The 27004-nt window shown below is 31.4% G+C and overlaps 2 long non-coding RNA genes across 2 annotated transcripts in view; one reads left to right on the forward strand and one right to left on the reverse strand.

Moving 5' to 3' along the window:
- The window catches only part of LOC143190964 (uncharacterized), a 257772-nt gene that overhangs the window by 156989 nt on the left and 73779 nt on the right, over positions 1-27004 (reverse strand). The gene's annotated exons all lie outside the window — the stretch shown is intronic.
- LOC143194232 (uncharacterized) lies at positions 1425-2418 on the forward strand. Its single transcript, XR_013005266.1, has 3 exons — positions 1425-1552; positions 1721-1880; positions 2215-2418. It is a non-coding gene; the product is annotated as an uncharacterized LOC143194232 (long non-coding RNA).

The raw sequence follows: 27004 nt of genomic DNA on the forward strand, positions 1-27004 counted from the left end.
TGCTACATCATTATTTTATATTAAACGTATAAAAATGCTATTATTGATAGAAACAATTAATGAAAATAAATATGGGTCTTGCTAAATATTGAGGAAGCAGGTAGAACAGATGTATTTCCAATGAATCACGAAACAATTGGGCAATTGATATTCTTTCGAAAGTGTCGATTAGCAGGGATTGGCAATGGCCGGTTTGCGTTTAGAAAAAGTAAAATTAAAATTTGCTTCATTTTTATTTTTTTGGTCGGCCGACCTGATGGAGGCAATCGGCGGTGAAGCGAGTCATTTTGGTCTACTGAACAGACGGCAAATTAACTGCATAATACTTTTGTGTCAATTTTTTTCGACTTCTTCATCTTTCCGTCCCTCCCGACCGACGACGAGTGCAAGCGCAAGTCACCTTGTCAATTACCGTCTCTTCGCCAACAAAGAACTGCTCATTCACCGTTTTTCTACCTGGGAGATGGTTAATTTACATTGTTGTTTGGCATCAACAACAAACGCTGTGACAAAGACGCGCCACATCGCGCGCCTTTAATGAGTAAAAGAAGAAGAACTTAATCATTGGCCAGGTATCGATCTAGTTATCACGAAACAACGTTTAAGGGGTTATACTACATTGGATTTTTCTTTTTGTTCTATTAGCTAAACATAACTATTACGAACTCTATTTAAAAGCTACTCCACGTAAAAAAAACCAACGATGCACAATTTTTCGATTTTATGTATTGAAACATCTTTGAGCGCTTATACTTTTTCAAAATATATGAATTAGGTGATGTAACTTTTTTGATAAACGATATTCATTGATGAAAATGCGATAAAAAATTGTCAATTCGATAGATTTAAGATTTTTTAATTTTACATTTAGTATTATTGAATTATAGGCTTTAATAGGTTATTTCGAAAAGGAACGAGATAATGGAGGCCCGCTTTTGCTGGTAAATTCCGTTAGAGAGGTAATTATTGATGATATTAAATAATATAAGTCCCTACAATTTTATTGAAAATGGTTTTTAGCAGGTCACTGCCGCGCTAAATATTACTGTGAGTACTGTGAATAACATCGCTTACAAAATGAATAATAATAAGTTAGATTCACCCAAGAAAATCCCTCTACATACAAAGTGGGTGACGAATCTTGACCATCTTGACATTGGCTCTATTCGAGACCAAATATACGAAATGTATAAGAACAGTAAGTACACAAAATATTTTATCGATATAAACATAATTTAATCAAATTATTTTAGAAAAAATTGTCTGTCTGAAAAGTATGCATAAAAGATTTAGGACATGCAGCTTTTTGAGGGATGTAAGACATCCTTTTATACACTCTTGCAAGGCGTAGGGTTTAAATGGTGTTAATATAACTTCCAGACATTACCTTAAGAAGAATTAAATTTTTAAAGGCATAAAATAAGACCAAGGAAGATAAACTATTTGAATTTGTGTATCTTGATGATGAAACTTGGATATTTCAAAGTGGTTGATTGTGGCACTTTTGGCAAGACAAAAAAAGTGTAAAGACAACAAAAATTGATGGAAAAAGGTAAAAGTTACAATAGCATTTGATTAGGTTTTGTTGATCATTATATTTATTAATAATTAATTACAGATATATTGCTGGTCGAAAAGGATACTACATGAAAAACTGTTTGGATATGTGTATGGAAGCATTGTTAAGCATAACACCTTGGGTTTGGATGGACTCGATTAGACGAGAATACAGAGGAAGTAATTGATAAATGAAATTAACAGTTTAGTGATTAAATTAGACAATGAGTGGGAAAGTGAAAGTGACTGAAGGAAACTTTCAGGATATGTGATAATGCTGTGCAATGCAAGAAATTCCTGAGACAGAGTGAAAACAACTAAAGGTATGCACATAATTAATTGAATATAACTGCAGAAAATGGTATTGTAGGAAGTGAAAGACTTGTGTGCACAGATATGATTGTAATTGTTCATTAAATTAAATTAAACATGAGCATTAGGTTACAACGTATGAGGAGAGAATGAATACTAACTATGTTGTAGATATGGTAAATGCATTAGACAGAATTCAGTGATTAATTTTATAAAGAATGGTGTACACAGATAGTAGCGGAAGAAATAAAATATATAGGAAGGAAACAAGAACTAAACGAAAAAAGTAAATATGTTCTCGAATTAAAGTAAAATACGTTTCTCAGATATAAAATTGTTAATTAGGTAGATTAGGCCTCCAGGGGATGCCGTTACATAAAAAAAATGCGCCTAGAAACTCTACCTCATGGATGGTGTGGAAAAGAGTTAAGTGTAAATTAAACAAATCTATCTTACAAACTATTATACCTGTGTTTTTAATTGCAGTTTTAAGTCCTTCGATAATATATGTACTAGATATACTATAATGTTAAAATAAATTATATTTCATAATATTTTTATATTTATTATGACTATATTTAGTGTTTACAGATGCTAATCGTAAAATGCTCAATATTACATTTTCATTAATCGTTCGTTTTAACTTTTATTTACTGTCAAAGCCCATTAGATGCTTGTGGTGATGCTGCTCCGTCATATCCCGATTGTTGGTTTTGATTTCAATAATTTGTGATGACCATGATTCCACTGATAAAGAGCACTCCGCAGAGTCAAAATGAAAATTAATTTATAAAACGGAAAGCCCATCTCAAACTTTTAAAGAGTTTTCAGACAGTTTCCGGATGTTTACATGCGCTAGGAAAATTCAAAAGGTAGAGAAAATCGTTACTAGACTTGATTGAAAATTCGATTTCGAACCGTTTCAGTGTCAAGGTTTCGTTACTTGCTACGCAAAATAAAAGTGTTCTGCGACGTATTATGACCGGTATTAAAATGTGGATCTGCTATAGTGAAGTTAAGGGTTAGTCCATCTATGACCATCTATGCAAAACATTTTCGTACATATGGTGAAATCAACAAGCTGTAGTAATCCAAGCTGCTAAAACCGCTTAAAACTGTTACTGCAGATATATATCGACATCAATTTTAATATAAAAAGGACTGTACCAATGTTATATTAAGTGCACGATAAACATACATCAAGCAGTTACGTACTACCTAGAGTTACATGCATATCTGTTTTGTGATTTTCTAATCATTTTTCAATTTAAAATGAATAATAAGTACATAATCTGAAGAAAGGAACCAAATCATCATGAACTTCTAAGAAAATTCTTGGTGCTATTAGCAAAAAAATCGAAAGCTTGGTATATCTTCTAAACACATTTTGACCTATGCTGCTCAAGAATTAACGATTATCTAAGGAGATAATGTATTTTCTTTCATCGTCCCTAAGAATTTTATCAGAATGCCAATGAAAACTTGAATGAATAATTATACCATGGAAACCAATTAATGTCGAGGATACTGCCATATCATAGAAATTACAGAGAAATTCGGAAGATAATCATAGGTAATCTAGTGGACGATCTATCTGTTATATTGTTTTTGATTTGTCTGTTTTTGTCTTCGTTTTGATAATATTATCAATATGTGAATGTATAAAATATTTTTAACCAAAAAAAAATTAACCGAAAATAAATAAGGAACTTATTAAATTATGTTATAGGTCTGTTATATTAATTTAAATATGTTTTGCTGGTAATAAAATTTTTGGTATATGTCACACTATATTATTATTTTTATATTGTTTGGGCTTGGCACCGACTTCAAAATAATTAGTTGGTAGTAGTAAAAATAATATTGTAACTAGATAAATAGGTTTAGGTAGGTATTAAGCTAAATTGTGTGTATTTAGTAGAATATAAAATACATGTAGTAGATAGGTTAAATAAGGTTTCTGTTTATCTTTATTTAGTTATTATAATGATTATTATGTACATAATTTATTTCTTATGTATTTTTTGAAGTCAGTTCAATTTTTTTGTTAAAAATATTATATATTTCTCTTTTTAGTATTAGATACTTACTCAATAAATTACAGTTATGTTTTTTAACATTATAATGGGTAGGCCAAGTAAATGTGCAGTCCGTATGAGGAATAAAGAAACAATGTTTGAAAATATGGAGCGCTTCCGGCACCGGGGTCCGCTACATAACCTAGGTGATTTGACAAATATTCTAACTAATCTAGAACAACGCCGGGTATCTAACCCGCGACCTTCGTTTGGGAGCTGAACGGTTTAACCATTACACCATATAAGCAGTTGTATATAATATACCTGTGAGGTCTTATATGATATAGTTAGTGTTTAAAAAGAAAACTGAATGGCTCTTGCACTGAACGACTTCAGATTTTTCGTCACATCAACCAAAAAATATGTGTAAACTTTGTACGTGTCTTTGAAATTTGAGCGTTTCCCTCGATTTGCCCCCCTTCCTCCGTCAGATCCAGACTTGGTTTCAAGGACCACCTCGGAAGTGCACTCTTTCGAAAAAAAAAAGAATTTTGAAAATCGGTCCACAATTGACGGAGAAATCGGTGAACATATATTAAAAAATACGTATATAATATACAGCCAAACATATAAGACAATAAGAAATTCCCAAAATAGATTTATTTTTCAAGTTGCCAAGATAATATAAGCCCTTAAAGCAATAACATTTTGCTCATTAACAAAGAAAACAATATTCTTCGTCAAATACCGTTATTATAAGAATACAAACGATTTCCCATCAGTATTGCACGTTTCGTTAAGATTCTACTCGTCATCGGTGCACAATTAACTATGATGATGTAACTAATTTTGACGTTATATTTGCAGTGTTCCGGATCGAGCGAATTAGTCGATTGATTCGTATCAACTGAGATCAAAAACCAAGTTTGAATGGAGTTCCGAGAAGCCGCATGGTTTCCTTTCGGGAAAGAAACTGTCTAGCGGTTTGGCGGCAGTTTCGTGGAAACCGACGAATAACCAAAACGAACCAAAAAATATTTCGTTCATTTAACGACCCAGAAAACGTTGCGTTTATCGCTTGTTAAATGTGGTTGGGTAAGAGCTCGAATAAAAAAATAATTTTGGTAACAATTATTTTATTTTTAACATATCTAAATTTAACACATATGGCGTCTGATATAACGTTTGTATGATGCCGCAACGATGGCGTCGATAATAATGGAAGGTCAAATATATTGCCTATTGCAGTTCGTAAATTTGATCGTATTTTTCTTCTCGTTTTATTCTAGTTAAAAAGAGATACAATACTGTTTGATGCGTTCACCGGTCTATAAAATTCGCTTGGTTGTCAAATATCTTCGAAATTCTTCAAAACATTAGTGATAATAATTAGAACCTATAATGTAAACCGGCAAACGTTAACGTTGCTTTACATGTATTGATAAATTTCAAATCGCTGCTTAATATTTGTGATTATTCTGATTGAAAATACCAAAACCAAAAATTATTTTATTCAATTTTATTTCCTTTTTATTTAAATATAGTTTAAGTTTATAGATTATTTATATTGGATGATGGAATGATGAGGAATCATCCAATTTATATATCGAAGAACGAGAATTTGCGTATGACGCTTCAGTATTTCCAAATATTCCATTATATAATCCTTCGAAATAGACATACAACATGGTAAAATTGAAGGTTTGCATATTTTACTGTCTTCGAGTAACGCTACAAATAAATTATTTAAGCGTTTTACATCGTTAATGACCAGGATCTGATTTAATATATCCTACTACATTTACGCTATTGTTAACTACAATCCTTTGAAATTATCTGATAGGCTTAGAAAATATTTATCATATAGGCATATTAAATAAATTTAATTCATTTATTTTGTCTTATAATATATTTACGGTATCATGTTTAGCTTATCGCAATTAAACATGCTTCTTGTTGTGAATTAAACTTTTAGTTTCATCGATAAAAAATAAATAAATCCAATTAAAATCTAAACTCCAGAAATATATAAGAAATATAAGAACTTATAGTTGCATATATGCCGATATTTTAACATTTCACGAAATATCCTTTCCCAATAAAGGCATTAAAGTAAATCAACATCAGTTGCCAATCAATTTACAACTCATTCAGAAATTAGTACATATTACAATGTATACTATAAATTTATTGAACAAATGAATGATGTAATACGACTTGAAGTAATATCGTCACTTTGTTCTGAGTCTTTTTACTTGTGACTTTCGTCCTCAATTTGTCCTTTTCTTTTTCTATTTTCATTGGAACCAACAGATCATATTTATGTAACTATTACAACTTTGGCCATCTATGTTATTATAATAATTTGAATTTTCTTAGTAAGAGGACTAGTGACACATTTAAAGTCATTATGGCGAATGTTACATATGCTACTCAAGAGTCTTAATATATAGTTATTTTTCTGATTAGATGTAATCGTAACCTTTCTCTATTTAATTTTTTTAATTAAAATTTGCATTTATGCTTTATTGGTCATTTGCTATTTCTATTAATGCTAGATGACAATGCCTATGATTTTATTACAAAAATGCTTCTTTTTTTTCTAAATTTATATATGTATTGTGAATAATATCACTCTAATTTCAAGCTGATTATTATATTCAGTTGGGCTATTTTTCATTCATCAGCGCTTGGTGTAGAGCTAGAGCGACTTCGATGACGATACACGGTATTGTACATGTTTGTATTGTACAACAGACCTCACAAAAGTAATACATTTCAACAAATTATGAATAGAATATGGAATCCGGTGAAAGTTCGAATAAACTTAACTGTAAAAGTTTGATAATAATACTTGCTTGATAATTATCAGTTTTCTGGATCGTTATATTGTAATTTTTACTGAACTAACTAAACTTAATTGTTACTAATTGGGTTTTTTAAATATTTTAAACTCTCTTTTTTACGAACGGGGGCTTATCAGAACTGGATCTATCGTTTAATGTGGGCTCCGAACCACGGACCTCCGCATTAAGCCTACCGACTGGCAAGTGATCAACTTAGAGTCTATCTAATGAATATTCTATGTATGGTTATTTCTTGTCGGATTTTCCACTGTTACATATAAAGACAATTACAATCACAAACATAAACTACATCCATGCCCCAGCAAGATTCGAACCCGCGACTATCGCAACAGTAGGAGCACCGTCCTGACGCCTTGACCACTGCGCCAGCAAATGTTATTTCGATCGAGGTACTTTTGAGACTGACTTTCTGGTCTAAAAATTATCCAAAAATTATTTTTCATTATTCAGTGGAAGATGCTGTCTTTCAGAAGGACAAAGTAATTTTATTGACTGCGCATAGCTTATAGATAATAAAAACGAGAACCAAATTGAATGACGACAAATGAACCGACTTATTATGAATGCTAACTAATATGTTACATGGTTGAAACTGTCTGGACATTATTAAACAGATTTCGCTAAAAATTCGTTATAAAATGTACTCCGTCTACTCTCGTTAAACAATCGATTCCTTATTGTATTATTAATTATATATTTACAAAATTATTATTCACTGAATAGTCGTTTCGGTGTACCATATATTTGCACTTTGACTTTGTGGTTAAATCATACCAAAAGCATGTAAAAGTTCAAAACTGTTATGCAATAAATGTTCGATGTCAGTTCGTATTAAATAAATTGCCCAAGTTGACGAAAGTGTTCTTTGTGAACTGTATCGAAATCAGTATCATTTATAAAATGTTGAAAAAATTAAGCGTAATCACAAATATTTCATATAACAGTTTAATTGAAAATGTCCCGGCCTGACACATAGATAGCGCTACTAGAATTAAATCCTTATGTTTTTTAATTAGCCCTAACCCTTAAAAGAGGCGTGTATAAATTTGACAGCTGTCGGATCATTAGTTTGTGATTTATACCATTTTGAGTGAAGCAACTTTTGTTATTATGAAAAAAATGGATAAAAAGGAATTTTGCGTGTTGATTAAATATTGCTTTTTGAAGAGAAAAAATACAATTGGAGCAAAAACGTGGCTTGATGCCGAGTTTCCGGACACTGCAACCATCAATGATTAGTATACTAAATTTAGAGGTGGTGAAATGGGCACCGAAGACGGTGAATGCAGTGAACGCCCAAAAGAGGTTGTTACCGACGAAAACCTATTAAAAAAATCACAAAATGATTTCGAATGACCGTAAATTTAAACTGAATGAAATAGCAGACACTCTAAAGATATCAACTGAACGTGTACATCATATGATTCACGAATATATGGGTACGAGAGAGCTCTGTGCAAAGTGGGTGCCGCGCGAGCTAACTTTTGACCAAAAACAACGACGAGTTGATGATTCGGAGCAGTGTTTGGAGATGATCAAGCGTAATAAACCCGAGTTTTTGCGTCGATATGTGAACATGGCTCCATCATTTCACTCCGAAGTCCAATCGACAGTCATCCGAGTGGACCGCATATGATGAACCCGCTCCAAAGCGTGGGAAAACTCAACAGTCGGCCGGCAAGGTTATGGCGTCTGCATTTTGGGATGCGCATAATTGCGGAATAATTTTCATTGACTACCTTGAAAAAGGAAGGACCATCAATAGCGGCTATTGGACGATTAAGCGTTATTGGACCGTTTGAAGGACAAAATCGCCGAAAAAACGGCTGCATTTGAAGAAAGTGCTGCTTCACCAAGACAATGCACCGTGTCACAAGTCAGTGAAAATGATGGCAAAAATCCATGACTTGGGCTTCGAATTGCTTCCTCATCCACCGTATTCTCCAGATTTGGCCACCAGTGACCATTTCCTGTTCTCAGATCTCAAAAGAATGCTCACTGGGAAAACATTTTCCTCGAATCGTATCAGTACGACATGATATTTTGAATTTACATACGATTCATTTAATTCCATGTTTGTTAAAAGGTTTTTCCACTATGTTTAAATACAGCAGTGAATGGAATTATGCGTGAAGTATTTCACAGCAGATATGGCATGTAGTATCATCATATAAAATTGCTAGTTGCTATTTGATACGTTCGCAAATAGGAGTCCTGGACCATTCTTCACGATATAGTTTACATCACTATATTAATAGGCGAAAGCCTAAATAAAAATCCAAAAAATAAAAACCAAAGAAAAAATCTGCGATTGTAGTTGTAGGCGCTTTTAATTTGAGATAATGGGAGCGGTAAGAAGAACTAGGAAACTACAATTATATATTTACAAACGCTTATTTTCTTTTACGATAATTTTTCTGTATATTTCTGAGACAGGACCATGCTATAATATAACATGTAAGCTCTTATTATTCTCATTCATTCCAAGTGCATTCCAATGATTAAAGCAAGTTTGTTTTGTTCCGACCTCTATAAAAATGAGGTTATTTGATTAAGGTGCTATAATAGTAGATTATTTGGATATAAATGCGCAAGAGAATTCGTTCTAGATTTCTGTGACACAGTCGATGTTTTCTATGGAACATACATTGATTAGCAGCTTAGCAATTATATAATATATTTAGAAAAAAATGTAATTCTTCTGCATTAAGATATTAAATATATTTTAAAAGAGAAAAGTTAAATAAAATTGATCATAATATTCCAAGGCTGAGAGAAAAAGAACCCTAACTAAAAAGTAAGTAGTAAACAAAGAAATTAATATTATCATAAGAACTAATTAGTTTTCTTGATATGTTTTTGTAAGTCGTGTTGATGTTTGTGCGAATAGCATTTGCAAATTTAATCTCCAACTTAGAGGACTGCACCAATACCAACCAAAACATCAATGTTTACTCAAGGTGATTTATTCATTAACCCCCAAGCTCCAAGGACCGCGCTATTCCCCCACCCTCGGCTAATTCCGGATCATTTATCTCCCGCGCCCCCCACGCTTGTTTCTAAAACGGCCAGTCTTAATAGGCGTACCCTCAGGTCCCTCGCAGGTCAATTTGCATCAGCGACCCCCCGCCCCAAGACGCCGCCATCCATCCGTTCGGCGTTTTTGCCGGGATTAACCCCGTCGCCGCCCCGCCATCGTCGCCACCAACATCCGGGTGCGCCTCTTATCCGCTAAATTTCCTTTGTCCCTCTCGGACTATCAATTTCCCCTCCCGAAGACGAAGGCACATCGCACGTGACTAGGGGTTGCGTGTATCGGTCAGCGAGGCACTGGGGCGGCCCGGCCCCCCTCGCAGCCCCGCCCTCGTAAGGGTTGCTGAACTCGGCTCGCTATTGGTCGGCCGCTTCGGGAAGTTCGGCCCCTTGCGTAGGTGCACGCGGTTGCTGCTTGGCGCTACTACCCTTTGTGTGCGGCGATATCGAAGGGTCGGCAAAGAAGGGAAGGGGATCGAAAATGTAGAAAAAAACATGGGAGAAAAAGTGGATAAAACGCTCTCATAGGAGATCGAAGTCCATTTTTTCAATCAATTATTCTTTAAATATATATACTTTTAAGAATATATCTATATAATATTGAAACTATTTTGGAATAAAAAGAGATTATTTAACAGAGCTTGTATATTTTCACTAGAAATGATCGATATTAAATTATTATTAGATTGATATTTATATTTATTATGAGAAACTCTTTTCTCTACAAATTGCAGTTTTCTTAGTACGCAATATTGTTTTGTGCAATAGTCACAAACAAGAAATTTCGTTATATATAAGTCTATATTATTATTTTCGTAATTTAGTTTTTTTTATGTTATTGTCTTGTAAATTTATTTTCTAATGTTATTTGTGATTAATTATAAACTTTTACTATTATTCTTCGTTTTTAATCTAATTAATATTTTATACAAATTTTAATAGCTTACCCTTCAATAACTACATTTAATAAGCAATTAGCGTTACAGCGGGTGATAAAACTGGGCTTACCAAGATGATTGCATTCTTTATCTTGATAAATATTTCTAATAGGCATTAACTGTATTATATTATTATCATATTTTAGAGTTCTTCTTTTACTGCAGGTGTGTTTGGACTATTTAATGACCCAATCTACATTTATTTTCAAGTAACTAACATACATTGGTCATTTCTTTCGAGCAATATTTAATTTTTTAATAGTATCTAATGTCTAATCACCGCTCTTGGTCAGCTTTAAATTATATTTATTGGGCTCTCCACTTTGGAATCTAATTCATTCCATTCAAATTCCTTCAGGATTTCTTTATATATAGATTATCAATAATTAAATGCTCTCGATATATCTTTACATAAAAAAAACAGCTTTTCCTTTAGTCTTATTAGGTTATTCGGAATATACTGCCTATATATCATGGAATATATATCATAAAAAGGACCAGAATACATACAAACATTTAAAAAATCAGAAATATTCACAAATTAAATTTGAAAACATTCAAGTATAAGTCAAACTGGAACCCGTGCTTTTTACATCAGGAAGAACCGTCATCATGATGGTTATCCCGTCGCCTTTATAACTAAGCTAGCAAGTTAATTATTACTACAGCAGTATTCCAATGTATTCAGTGCAATGTATTTGTTCTATTGAAAAATGTGATTTTCGTTACTTAGACTCTTTATAATATAAAATTATTGTAATTTTATAGGCAGATCAATTAATTTGTTCAATATTATATTTAAAGTATAGCTTGATATTCTACTATTTAATATAAATATCTTATCACATATAACATTATCATATATAACATATTTATATATAGGTAATATAGTTAGATTATTCTTTATTGTTGAAATGATTGGTATATCAGTTTTCTATGAACTTGCTCATTATGGGTACCAATTTTTATTTAGAAATTTGTTGCATTAATTGCGGAAATTATAACGGAATTGAATTATTATAACTGAAACATATAAAGAGTTTTCTCTACCCGTAGATGAAAACAAATCTGAGAATCTGACAGACAGTATTCCCAAGCGTGTATTTATATATAGAACCCTTTATGATTTTACTATTATGTAAAAGTTGAGTTTTTCAGTCAACATATTGTACACACTACCTAGTAAGGTCCTGTTAATTTCTCTGAATTAATCTATAATTTAAAAATGAATCAAATTTATTGTTTTCCTAATTTTTTAATGAAATTATATATATTACCCTTACTGTTGTATGTTATTTATTGTAATGGCAAAAAATGAAATATTAATAAGAAATAATTCCGTTTTATAACTATTTTTAATGTTTGGGTCATTAATCACACAATTCCCGCCAGAACCCAGGACGGGGAACTAATCGACCATAATAAAATAATATATTATCGATTATGCACAGGACTAATACCCCAACCCCTCACCCTTCAAAACCAACCACCTCCATTCCTCCCACCGACATCCACCCATTCAATTCGAAGAAAACGGTCATTAATAATCCACGAGCTAATGATGGGGACCCGAGATCGATACCAAGAAATGTGCACCTGACGTTCATTCGACGCATCATTCATATGTTAGAAGACAAGAGCTGGGCCGAATCAGAAAGGTAGACACGTCTGTAATTTGTCCGTGCGATTTATATATCAATCAGAATATCCAGTTTGCATCTACGTCTCGATCAGTTTCGGTTTTAATTATTCATTTATGGGTTATACTGGAATAACACGATTATTAATATTACATATACTATCAATTTTTTATTAACAAACTCTAAAAATAGAGACTCTAATGAATATTTCATCAAAAGTATACATATAGTCTACTCAAAGTTTTTTTAATAATGCGTCATGGATATTTGTGACGTCGAGTTTTAGTTCAGTTTGTCTTTGACATTCAAGAAAATTCTAATCTGAATAAAATAATTGAACAAAAATTTTATCAGATATAATTTATTTCAACATTATAGTATATCTGAAAACTATAGTTAATTATACAGCCCCAATAATGTTTAGGTTAATCTTAACACTATTGCATTAAAGAATTTTGCATACGTGTGACAAACGGACGGCGGCCGGTATTCAAAATATTAATTATTATTACTACGGATTAAAAAGCGACAAACGTAATTTTAACACTTTAAATCTCTCCGTAATAAATGATATAATTTCGTTTGAAAATGCCGAAAACAATATATAATCAGGGTCACAAATTGATTGCGGTTTTAATAAAAATATTTAGAAAAGGAACGAGATAATGGAGGCCCCTTTTTGCCTATAATTTCCGTTACAGAGGTAATTATTGATATATTAAATAATAATGATGATATTAATACAATTTTATTGAAAATGTTTTTTGCGATTGGACTTCCGAGTGAAATGATGGAGCCATGTTTCATCCATATCGACGCAAAAACTCGGGTTTATTACGCTTGATCATCTTCAAACACTGTTCCATTATCATCATGAATTATCAACTCGTCGTTGTTTTTGGTCAAAAGTAAGCTCGCGCGGCACTCACTTTACACAGAGCTTTGTCATACCCAAATATTCGTGATTGATATGATGTACACCTTCAGTTGATATCTTTAGAGTGTCTGCTATTTCATTCAATTTCAATTTACGGTCATTTAAAATCATTTTGTGGATTTTTTAAAATGTTTTCGTAGGTAACAACCTTTTTTGAGCGCCCATATCGTTCACCGTCTTCGGTGTTCATTTCACCACCTCTAAACTTAGCATACCAATCCTTGATGGTTGATTTTCCAGCGGCAGTGTCCGGGAACTCGGCATCATGCCGAGCTTTTGCTTCAATTGTATTTTTCTCTAAATTCTTTGAAGCTTAATATATTTCAAGCAAAGCTTAGATACTTCAAAAAGCAATATTTTATCAACACGCGAAATTCTTTTTTATCCATTTTTTTCACAATAACAAAAGTTGCTTTTCTCAAATTGCTATAATTTACAAACTAATAATCGGACAGCTGTCATAGACTGAATAAGTCTGGAATTACTGTTTAAATTATATTCTGAATCATGACTATAGTAGAAGACATCTGATTTCATGGAGTATGGCTAGGATGGTTGTTGTTTGATGGCTCGTGTCTTGATAACCATACACAAACATACACCTAAATAAAAAACCTATAGTTTATCCAAAATAACACTGATTAGCCTATAAAATTCTTCTAGCTATGAAATATCTACAAAATTCTTCAAAACAGTAATGATAAAAAAAGGTTATAAAGAGGTAAACGATGTAATGACGCTTTGATTAAGATACATGTACATAGGTGGTAACAGAAGAAAGGGAGGTGAAATACACTAATATCAAAATGACTTGACAAGGTAACACAGCAACAAACTAAACATAAAAAGACAAATGCTCTTAAATGAAATTGAAATGCAGTACTTGGATATAAATTTGTTAATTAGGTGGATTAGGCCTCCAGAGGATACAATATGTAGTTTTCAAAAGAGTTCAACGTTAATATAATAAAACAACTTTAACCTACAAACTATTGCGGCTGTAAAGTTAACTGTATTTTAAGTCCTTCGATAATATATGAATTATAAAATAAAATTTAATAAAATAAATTATACAATTTTTGATAACATTATTTTTGTTATGTTCAATTCCAAAATAAATTAACTATATGTCCGGAACGGTATTAGAATCCGTAGCTACTATCAGTAGTAGGACAGTTAGTCGTAGTAACTGCAGTATCAAGCTAGAGGCTTTAATTTGATCTATTAATAAAATATTTTTAATAATAACTTATTATCGATAATAGATATTCTTATAATTATATTATATATATATATATATATATATATATATATATATATATATATATATATATATATATATTCGCAATTTATAGTCTCTTTTAAGAAATAAATAGTTTGTATCTTAAATACGTTTTCTTTAACTCGAAACACGAAATAGAAAGAAATCCAATGAAAAATCAATAAAAACAAAGATTTCTGTTTAGAAGTGTGCAAATAAAAGTTTCGCGAGTTTCCGAAAGTTTGGCGACCGGGAAATTTCCCGTCGTTTTCTTCCTTTTCTCTCGTCCCGCTTCGAAACTGGAACAAAGGTCGCTGTTTCACGCGAAATATCCCTCTTCGTCACTATCTGCCGCTTAGTTTTTCTTTTACGACTCATAGAAATTTAATGGGACCATTTAGTTTAAAGTCATGCAATTTTATAATGAATTCTGAGAATTATTTAATAAATTCTACTCATATATCTCTCGATATTACGAGGGTAGTTATTTATATGTCTAGCCTTGGGGAAGTGTGATCAGATGCCATTTAACGAATTCATTGGAATATTGGCATTGGTAATCATAAACTTGATCAAGAACAGTGACAAAAAATGAATTTATCTTGAGAAGATTTTCGACTATTTTTTATAACTTTCTACTTATCTTATATTGAGTTATTAAGACAACATTGTATTGGTGAACTGGCGATAAAGTATCACCCTACAGCAACTTAAAAGACTAATGCAACAATTTTAATTGTAGTCGACGCTCACTCTAAGACAAATTTCGTGAAGCTTGTCCAAAATCGGTTGTTGTACCAAATCGTTGATGTTCTACGTTATCTTACAAAACATCTGACATACGGTCAGATTGACAAGTATCAGTTATTAGTATTTGGTCTTAAAACTATTTGTTCGCGTTGGATCTCCCGTAATGTTCAATTACAAATACTCAAAAAATAGCTCGTGCTGCAAGAAAATTTTTAAAAATACGTTCAGCATGCAGCAAAATCTACACAAATGACCAATGTTAGATGCCTATTAGCCTGAGACAAAATAAATATGGACTATATGGATTTTTCAAGATGAGTCAAACCCAACAGAACCGGAAGAACGCGGACTGAAGTAAAATGTTGCATCTTTTTTTAGTATTACTGGTTAAGTAGTAGACGGTAATGTTAGAGAAACATAGCACTTTTTAAATATAGAGTTGTGTTGGTATATAATTGGATTTATATTATTCAAAATTCTCAGTTTCAATAGCGATGAAAAATCTCGTGAGCGAATTTGTAATAACGATAATGCTATTAGTAAAATTGGGACCATCTCCATCACCATATATTGTAGAAATTTTGCACTAAGGTTAGCATAAAAAAGTTCCAGAGATTATGTTAATACCACAGTTCAAGTTAAATTGGTCTTTTGATGAAACCAACATTTAGGAATGATGGCTCTTTTCTCAATAGAACTAAGAGTAAGCGTTTATAGCAATAAAATAATATAAATAATAGATTTTAGAATAACGTGGCGACTCTCTAGATATGTACCACATTGAGATGTTTGCGAATATATAAAGACAGAAACAAATAAATATACTTTAGTAACAAAATGACAATTTATTGAAAAGTTTTTCCAGTGGAATCATAGTTCCCATTTTCAGGTATATTCTTAGATCTAGCACAAGGCTAGCGTAATCTGTCCATAAGCTACAGAAATTTTTTCTAAAACAACATACTAAACTATTAAAATCTTACATTACAGTCAAAATAACTAAAGTGCCAAACATGAAAAATAAAATTTAAACAAAGTAAATCTTTGTATGTACAGTTCATATATTATTAGATTACACCAGCACCATTAACAACAAATTGTTATTATATCTTAACAACAGAGCTCTCTCTGAATTAATTTTGACATAAAACTTCGCTGGAAGGAACATGCAAAAAATAAAAGGAAACAATTGGTGTTCAAATATAGGAAAAAGTATTGCTTAATTGAAAGAAAACAACAATTACCAGTACATAATAAATTATTATTATACAAGCAAGTATTGTAACCTATATGGACATAAGGAATTCTCTTATGGGGATGTTCCGTGAAAACTAGTATTACTTAATTCCTCAGAAGTCTTGAATGTATACGCAGATACTACGGGCCCGATTACTTACATCAATACCGACCGTCACTCAGGAAATCAAGAGAACCGTAAGGAGGCATGAGGAGAAACACCATTGTCATATAAATTATTCGAAGTTACAACTTTTGGATAATACTAGAACAGCACACATAGATTCAAAACAATCAAAGTATTTGATCTTGTGTAATAGAGAAACAATAGTGTTAATACGTAGACTTTATTAAACCAGAGACCAAGATAGGGCAGATGGGCCCTCCTGAGAAGATGGGAAAGACAAATTGTAGGTTACTTGGCAACGACTAATAACAATGTAATACATAAATAATAGTATATTAGTTTTACTTATATTTAATGGTTTATTATTAAAACACACATTTGAAGATATAAAAACTTGCGTTGGAAACTATCGACTGAAAACAGTCCAAACAGTCGATAGTCAAACAAACAACTAGCGACTGAAAATAGTAAGAACTAGTTCATACCTAATCATAAAATAAACTAATTCATGACAAAATTAAAAATGATCGCACAATAACTACTAGAGCTTTTTAAATAAAGTAAATGCTTTATTTATTGTTGAAGGGAAATATTTTTAACAAAAATCGAAAAAGTAATAAAAATAATACGCATTATTGCCATAAAAACAGTCAAAAGTATTTTACTATTTATCATTTACAATTTTAATCTTGTTACTCTATTATATTAACAATCTTGAAAAATATCGTTCCAAAATGCTGCTATATTAATATACAATATATTGTCATTTACAGGCAAACTATCCAAAAAAATCATAAAACTATATATATATATATATATATATATATATATATATATATATATATATATATATATATATATTACATATAAATCTATGTAAGCATAAATTGGGTACACTTTTATCAAGGTCGCGTCTAGGACGACAGAGCCAGGAAGCTAAAAATCAGTCGAATGAAACCAGTAGAACCAAAAATAGCAACTAAAAGAACACAACTGAAACAGTCGATAGTAAACAGTAACAAAATCAGTCTGATCGAAAATAGCGACTGAAATAGTCGATAGTAAAAAGAAGTCAATTACTAAACAGTCGATAGTCGATTTCAGTCGATAGTTCCCAACACTAGTAAGAACGTTCAATTTTTGTTATCAAGTCTGGTTTTCTGGTAATCCGTTTTAGACCTTGGAGCATTGCAATAATATTTCATACGTCAACCAGACAATAGGATATCTAATATAAAATGGCAATATTTGTTCACTATTAATTGATTGAGCCCTTATCCCATACTTCAATTAAAAATCAGTTGAATCCGATCCGATGCGTTTTTATGTCGTTCTATGGCGTCACTTCAGTATGCATGTGTATTTATGACACACGTGGGTTAATTAATATAATTGCGACAATACCGTACACGCTTACTGCATTAAACTATATTTTCTCACACAAAAACACAAATTTAACACAATAACAGTTTAATTTAACGTTGAAACTCATACCACCTTCGCCCTGATTTTCCTATTTTCGCCCAATTGAAAATAGACCACGGGAAAACTATCTATTTGCGTCCTTGCTGTCCCTATTTTTTCGGCGTAACGATACGAATAAATTTAAAGAAATTACCGGAAAACTTCGACTTGGAGTCATGCAATTTTACAATAACCCCCTCGGGGAAATCCGTAACGGGATAAAGGAATGGAATCCTTTATCGTCCAGTGATATATTGTCACGGGAAAGAGTTTTACGATCCGTATTTATTAAACTCTATTTGGGAATGAACTATTTCGTTATGGTTCGAACGCTTTGTTCCGCAATCATGCCAGCACGTTCATTCCACCGTAAAACGTCGTTGGAGTCAACAGAGATTATCTGTTACTTTCCATACGCCACTAATAAAGTAAAAAAAATTAGTGATAAAAGTGGCCGTTTGAATAATCGATAATATTAACCCAAAATAACTGACAAATTCTGAATGTTTATTTAATTTAAAAAGTCATGGAATATTTGCTTTAAATATCAAATAAAAAATCAATATCTATTTATATAATATATTTTATGAAATTGATGTAAATTATAGAATACTAGATGTACCCGTTTTGACATAAAGTAAGAGTTTTTTTTTGTTTTTTTTAAGTCTCGTTTATACTAACTAGGGCTTATACGAACTGGAACTACTCTTTAAAGTGAACTCGGCATCAAACTTACTGATTGGCGAGCGAACTTAGACGTCATCCCATCCGGTTGTACTCAGCCTGGTTACAAGTATGACTGGGATCATTTTCGTTGTTAGATTTTACATTGTTGCCATAGCAGTATTTAAATCCGAGACTATCTCAAAAGTAAGAGGACCCTCCTGTCGCCTTGACCATTGCGCCATCCAAGCCATCCATAAATCAAGAGTGTTTGCTTGTAAAATGTCTCAACTGAAGTGTTTTTGAATACAAATTATTTTAGTGTGTCTCTCTGGTGAGACTTGGTGAGTTCTCAACGCCTGAGAAAGCTACTTACAGTTGTCCATGTGAGGTGCACGGATCTTTCCAACTTAGGCCACATACTTGTAGTGCGTTGCACTACAAACTGATGTGAACTATGACTCAATGTGACTGCAGCCATTACAAAGTCGTGGTGAGCTGATATTTTGTCTACTTTTAGAGATACGCCTACTTTTAAAACAAAAAGTGCGACCAGTTGCCTGGAAAACCAACTAAATTCAAGAATTTATTGAGATAATTTTGAATTTTTCCTTGATTCATTGTAGCATTGATAGATTTCGTTTCTTCTGATGTTGTATTTTGAATGTTATAGTTAATAACGTTGACATTACCCTTTTATCTCTTAACATAGCACGTTCGTTGAACTATTGGTGGTAGTTGTTATATTATGTAAAGCTTTATGAATAATTTCTTTTACGGTTGCCATGATTTTAAAAGCGTTTGTTCGCAATGTGGTATATTGTGTGGATTCATCTTCTGTATTATTGTTAGTTCTGCGGATCATTCACTCATATATCGTTAACAATGTAGATATTTTAGATTGATACTTTTCTATTCGTATGCAGCTGAGCCTCGGTATTAGACACATCGGTATTAGATCATATTCTATCTGATATGACATGTTATAATCCGATCTACAATCATTTATTTGTATATAAATAAAATATAATTATTTAACTTAATAAAAGACATTTACATTTGGATCTTCAGTTCGAGTATTCAAATAAATGTTTTACTTTATTTATTGTATTGTTAATGTAATCTTGGGATGTATTTTAGGCTTGTTAGGCTTATACCAGCCGATTGTTGGAATTGTTTTTAAAGAAGCACCTTCACACAATTGTTATACACAAATATCTTCTTTAATATGGGCCGTACAAATACTAGGAATGCTCATTAGATACTAAGAGTAATATTTTTTTCTCGAATTATGAATTTTAGAAAGTTGTGGGCATAAATCGATGCGCTAGTTAACAATAGAACAATTAAAAATCTGAAGTTAACTTTTATTTTTCGCAGGAATAACATACTTTTGAATATAACTAAGGAATTTACAGTAAAATTTAGAAGTATACCTTGTAGTAACGCCTATACTATTTTTTAGGTTTAGTTTTCCCAAATATCGGCTTGTTATTACATTTCACAAAATATATGTGCATAAGTAATAATGTTGATTCAAGGAAGAGGTCTTTTATAGCATACTATATGAGCATCGTACTATATTTACTAATAAAACTATTTTAAAATATGTTTCAAAATATAAAATCTTATGTTTCTTATGGAACAACGATATACCATAAAAGAATATGTAATAAATATTCATATAAAGGTCACCATTTCAACGTTTCAAATGTTTTTTAATTAAAATCAGTATTTTTTTGATTAGGTATAGAGAACATAGCTGTTATTAGAGTCATATAAGGTTTTATTAAAATTTTAATGGTATATTTAACCTGTTTTTTGCCAATATTATATTGCTTATTTATTACCTTATTTTATGATTTATGAATATTTTCATACTATTTTTATAAGAATTAATTATTATTATTTATATTCTGTCTAAGAAGTAGTCTAAGGTATTTGTCATTGGAAAGAGATATTGAATTATCATGAGTTATCATTCTTTTTACAAGTGTGTGAATATATTACTAAAGATGCTGATGCACCTTTACCAAAACAAAATTACGATTACCAATGCTTATACGTAATACACTAGAAAATTAATTATGACTTCGATATTAAATGAGTCTACGATGTTAAGTGTACTAAACCAAATCAACATGAAAGCAACACATGGTGCAACAAATCATAAAATTGAAGAGAACCAAACCACATGAACTTGTAAACATATATAACACTTACTCTTACCTATATCTTAAGTTGTTTAATTTAATTTTAATTTAGCAAGTACACAACGAAGTATCGTCTTGATTGCCCAATGATACAAATACAACAGAAAAATAGCAATAAATGAATTTGTAAATTAAGATTGTAAAGTATAACTATGAGAGTAAAAGCTATTATTAACCGCAATTGTTGACATTTTGATACATAAAGAAGACCGAAAAAAGGTTGTTGATTTATCTTATTGTAGTGGACCTTCAATGGCTGCACATCAACAAAACCTTATAGAGGCTGTAGTACTCAACGAGATCTTAAATAGGTAAGAATTTAATTTTTTAGGTAAGCTGTTTTACAAATCTGGATGCTCTTTTAGCTGCAAAATGTAGATGAACCTGTATGTAGATATTTGTACATATAAAAATACCAGCAATCTTTAAATATAGGAAGCGATCATTCCTTTATAGTTGCCAATTTCACTAAAAATATTGCTGCAGGGAAGAAGAGTGGTAGTGATTATTGTAAGTGAAAAATACTTTTAAAAAAGGAATAACATGTAGAAATAATAAGTAAAATTATTACAGGTATTGAAACTAACATATTTTTTTTTAATTAAAGAATATCGAATATGTATATCTGAATATGAGGGAACAAGTGAAAAACTGTAAATAAGACTGTATAGTTGCGCGTATACGCAGTATTTTCATAAAAGTAAGAATCTGGAGATTGCAGTTTAAATAGCAGTAGAAGACAGTAATTATTATATTATATTATATTTTTTCATTTGTGTGGTTATTATTTTCAGTAAAGTATCAAAAAATGCAATACATTCCTACAGTAGCTGTAACTTTAGAACGTTTAACTGAAAACAAAGGCATGGCAATAGAATTTACTCTTACTCACCGTAATTGGTAAGGTGTAATTATTTTTTGGATTTATTTCTACTCACATTAATTACTGTTGGTAACTAGTGATTTTAAATGTAAAAATTTTATAGCAAAGTTTTCTTTTTTTTTTGTTTTCATGCTAGTATAAGAAAATATGCTTGTGTATACACAGGCTTGGTTTTTAAACAGTTACAATAAAAATAATTCAACTTACGTAAGACCATTAATGCCAATGTAATGCATCGATACTCATTTGATCTATAAAACAAAAACGAAACATACTTCCCCTATTATAAATATTTTAGAGCTTCATTTGTGTAGCCTATATAGCACCCGACGACCAATCAAAATCGAACACAGGGGGAAATGTACGTAGGCGGGTTGTTGCTTTATTTATTGTAGTACATAGGGGTGGAAAGTCCATATATAAATGCCGGAAAATATATAGTTTTATAGCCTTGTGTTCTCCAGTACGAGTTTTCTTTAAATAATATTTAGAAAATTTGTTGTATAAACATTATTTATATTATTTCAAAATATCTGAAAATGATGTAGTTTGTTTCCGAATTTGAAATGATACAAAATGGGTAAAATTGATTATTTTTATAAAATTTAATTGTTATATTCAAAGCAGCAACCTATAAAATGTGGTAAAGGGCTTCAGTATTGAAACGAACTATTGTCCTTTAAATATTCTGTATTTAAAAGAAGCAATATATAAAGAAGCTAAAAACTTATGTTTAGTAGTAACTTATTGGTAGTTCCATCTAAAAACAATTTAAATGTTTGTTTTGCTTTAAAAAGATAAAGTCTGCTGCGACTGCAAGGTTAAGAAACTAGAATTTTGTAAATAAGAATTTGCATGTTGAGCAATTTTGATGTTTTAAATTAAGGTTATTGTTGTGAATAAATATATTTCTAAATGTTTGCTTTGTCATTTTCCTAAGAGTATTTGAATCAAACTAAACATTTGATTGAAAATTTGCCCAAAACAACAATACGACTTTTTATAGCAATGAAGACCGTATTTTTGGATTCATGTGTAATCAAGAATTATTTTCCATGATGGTTTTTGTTGTTTTCAGATGTTTTATGAAAGTCCAATTCTCACTTTTTTTATAATATCTTTATTATTTATTAATATTATAAATTATTAAATATATATTAAATTATATTAAAATTATAAATTAATTTATTACTACATTTTATTTGTACTTGGATTAATTCACAAGCAAGACGAGTGCGAGAAAATACATCAATATGTATTCCTCAATTATAAAATTATAATAACTTAATTAATTATAATAAATCGAAGAACCTTGTTTTGACAGCATTTCTTATTTTAAAATGTTTTTATTAACCAAGGAATTATTTGTCAACAGTACGTAGTTCAAATGACGCCAGTAAACATTTCCAGTAACAATTTTATTTCGTTATAATAGCTCGTAATATGTTACATTTTGCTGCTGATCTGATGGATCGCAATGACACTTTCAGTTGATTGACAATAAATCTTTCTCATCGTATGGTTTACATATTTCCAGGCCTTTGTCTGGAAATAGCAGATTCATATGAAAGTGTTAAAGTTCTTCGAGAATTTCAACTGGATTCTCATCCTATAATTACTGTATTGTTGTATATCATTGTGAATCATGTTGTGTATTATTAATTTCACAGTATTTGCTGCTTACAGCTTAAATTATTGAAGACTATACCGATAATTGGGGTATGATACCATCGGCAACATCACCAACAGTTTCTAAAATTATTTAATGGGCTTCGGCAGTAGATTTCTTCTAATCAAGCAACGAAAATAATGAATGTTGAAAATGCAATCTGCATACATTGAATAACTAAATAATTTGAAGAGGAATATTACTATTTTATGTAGAGAATTGTCAAAACCGTCCAATTTAATAATTATGTTTGATTGTTTAACAATAGTTCACATAGATCTTTCGTTTTTTTACCAATAGATATCAAAATAAATGCAAATACCCAGTATAAATAAAAATATATAGAAATATGATATCTATTGTCGTCAGTTCTGAAAAATAATTAGCATTTGTTATATATACGAATTCAAAAGTTCATCTATTTAAAAACCGTTTTAGAAGTACCAGAAGTTTGTACATTGTACATAACATTGTTTTTAAAAAGCAAATATTTCTGTTATCTCATTATAGAGAAGCACCTAGGTATCAAAAATAATATGTGAAATATTACATAGCTTAGCCGAGCTGTAGAACAACAAACAAGTACAAATAACTTCTTTGATTTTAAACAGTTTCCTTATACACGCGTCGGTGTTCATAGTATTATTCTTTTCGTTAGAATTCTGTAGCTGTACGAAACGGAATTTAAATAATCCTTTTCCTCGGACGTGATAACAATCACGTACGAAATTTGACCATTTCAGCGTAAGGAACCGCAAGATGCGGACGGAAACTGACTATCCAAAGAGCCTTATTACCATTGCGGTGAAGATACTATCGATTGCGTTTAACAGATATCTAATTAATTTACTCACTGAAGCAATGAATAAGTATTAGAAGCAATAAAAAATTGGTTTGACAAAAACTCATTAATTTATTGAAGCACTAGTGGAATATTGTTGTCATTTTGCTATCTTACTGACGTATAAAATATCAGTTATCTGCAATAATGTAGAGGGAAATCTTTAGATAGAAAATATATTTAATATTGCTTATACAACACTGTTTACACTATCAATCTGCATTGATTAATTCAAAATGTGTAAACTAGTTTTCACAGGTTTGTACTCTAAGAGCATGCATATGGTTTATACACACTATTTGGCACAAATTTAAGAGTGTATAATGTAAAGTAAAAAATATATAATAGATGAGCTATAAATAGTGTATAGATTATTAATATTTATGTTTTAATCTAGTAAACTGTATAGAAAAGGGAGCAATGACGTGCTGTTGTGTAATATTAAACATAGGCCTAACACACTATTCATTACTTTCCAAGCTATCGAATGCTAAGTCGGATTTGTTTTTTGGTAAATAACATAAAATATTTTAGAATTTTAGTGAGATTATATAATTATTTTTTTTGAACTTTTTTATTTTTTTAGCATTGCAGCGCTTATGCTCCAGCTGCCACTGGACAACATTAAATAATCCAACAAATTTTCCCTCACAAAGGCCTCGATTTCAATTAATATGTGATATTTTTGGTTAATTAAATATATTTGAAGTTTTGTTGGTAATTAGGTTAATATCCTGAAGTTTCCGTAAAGCTCTTGTACAAAGAGATGTCAGAATGTCCCTGCTGCCCGCCACAGACATTATCCCGTCAACTATCCATAAACACACCACTAAATAATACATCGCAGCGGTATTTGTCTTTGCGACGCTAATATACGGTGTCGGCGTAACAGGACCGCTCCTGTCCCTTGAATAATTAAGGTTCTCAGTACGGTTCTGACCTACGTGGCCGCGTGAACGCTGCAGGCCGATACCCCGGCCTTCCTTCCTTCCTGCCCCTCTGTCCACCACCGTCCTAGGGCCATCCTCTCTCTCGCCGGACCCCTTTCTATCGATCGACGACAATGGGGACCGACAAACCTCCACCATCGCCACCACTAACCCACCTCCCATTTCCTCCCTTTCGTCCCCGTTGCCCCGTTGCATTCCCGTCTTGACTTTGGACAGTCCTTGGATGCGTCTGTTCCTAGAATAACCGACGCGTTTATATCAAAACGAAATTGATTTTTTATAACCCGGTTATGGTTATATATAGGATGGAGCCATTATTTTAAGTGTTGTCAGCAGCTTTTTTTTAACGGTCGCAACGAACGCATTGTATTCTGTTGAGGTATTTCCACCTGATAAGCGATGTATTCTTGAATATCAACGATAATATTCATATATAAAAATGGTATGAATCACCGGCAAGTTTTAATATAGTTACTTCCTTATGTTTGTTGTCGCATGGCTTATAAAGGTTAGATATGCGTTATTTGGTCTTATTATGTAGCGGGAGCAATATTATATTTTATAATTCTGAGAGAGTTACAGTAAAATGTATAAATGTATCAAATGTATAATACATCTGACTCTTCTGTAACTACTTTTATGTTAGACGTAAGCAATGTATTTTTGAATGAAATCATTCATGAAATCAACATGGAATCCTACTTAACTAACTCTACTCTACTCGGTATAGTAACCAGACATTGCTTCCTATTGTGCCTCTTCTAATAACATTTATTATTACATTTCGTTTCGTAAAAGTAGTGGAGAGTGATTTTTTGGTCTTGTTGGTTTTTATATATATTGACAACATAATTTTCACAGAAAGGCTTTGGACTTAAGGGAATCTTTGAAATTCGATTCACAGCATCTCTCCAATGTTAGGTATTCATTATTTCCTTAAAATAATTGTAGCAACCTTGAGCAGCACCGATTAGTAAATGATTACGAAGATCTTGCAATCTCCAAACGTTGATTTTGGTATTATTGAAGGGTAGTTTGAATCATTCAGTCATTGACCACCGTTCAGTTCAGACGGTTACCTTTTACCTATTATCCATTTTTTTCAATATTTTTATTTGCTAATAAATAAGGGTCACATTTTGTAAATATCTTAGTTTTATTTCGTTCTATCACCATCCACCTAGCTATATTATTTTCTTAAAATAGTTTTAAGAAACCTCACCATTATTTTACTCGCCATTGCTCTCTTTACATTATTACGTAGTTTTATGTATTTTGATCAGCGATATCTATTGATGCAAATGCGAAATATCAGTGTAAAGGACTATTAACAGGCTCTACACAATAGTTTTATATTTAGTGTGGCATTATTAGACTATTCAGTATATACAATTTTTTATTAATTACTTGTGTTGTTTGATATGAATAAATCTATTGCCGAAGCTCATTAAACACTTTTAGAAACTTAACCTGATACTGCTGTCATAACTCATTGTCAGTTTTAGTTTCAAGGATTTAAAATTATTATTTGATGTAATTGACAAAGAAAACCTTAGATAATCAAAAAATTTGAAAATCCAGCTCAAACTCCACAAGAGACAAGTTAGTAGTTAATTAATAAACTTCTCCTGCTCCTTCATATATC

Source organism: Rhynchophorus ferrugineus, unplaced genomic scaffold (genome assembly GCF_030347505.1).
Source record: "Rhynchophorus ferrugineus isolate W39M unplaced genomic scaffold, kcgeb_rfMv2 rfM1, whole genome shotgun sequence".
Lineage (NCBI taxonomy): Eukaryota > Metazoa > Arthropoda > Insecta > Coleoptera > Curculionidae > Rhynchophorus > Rhynchophorus ferrugineus.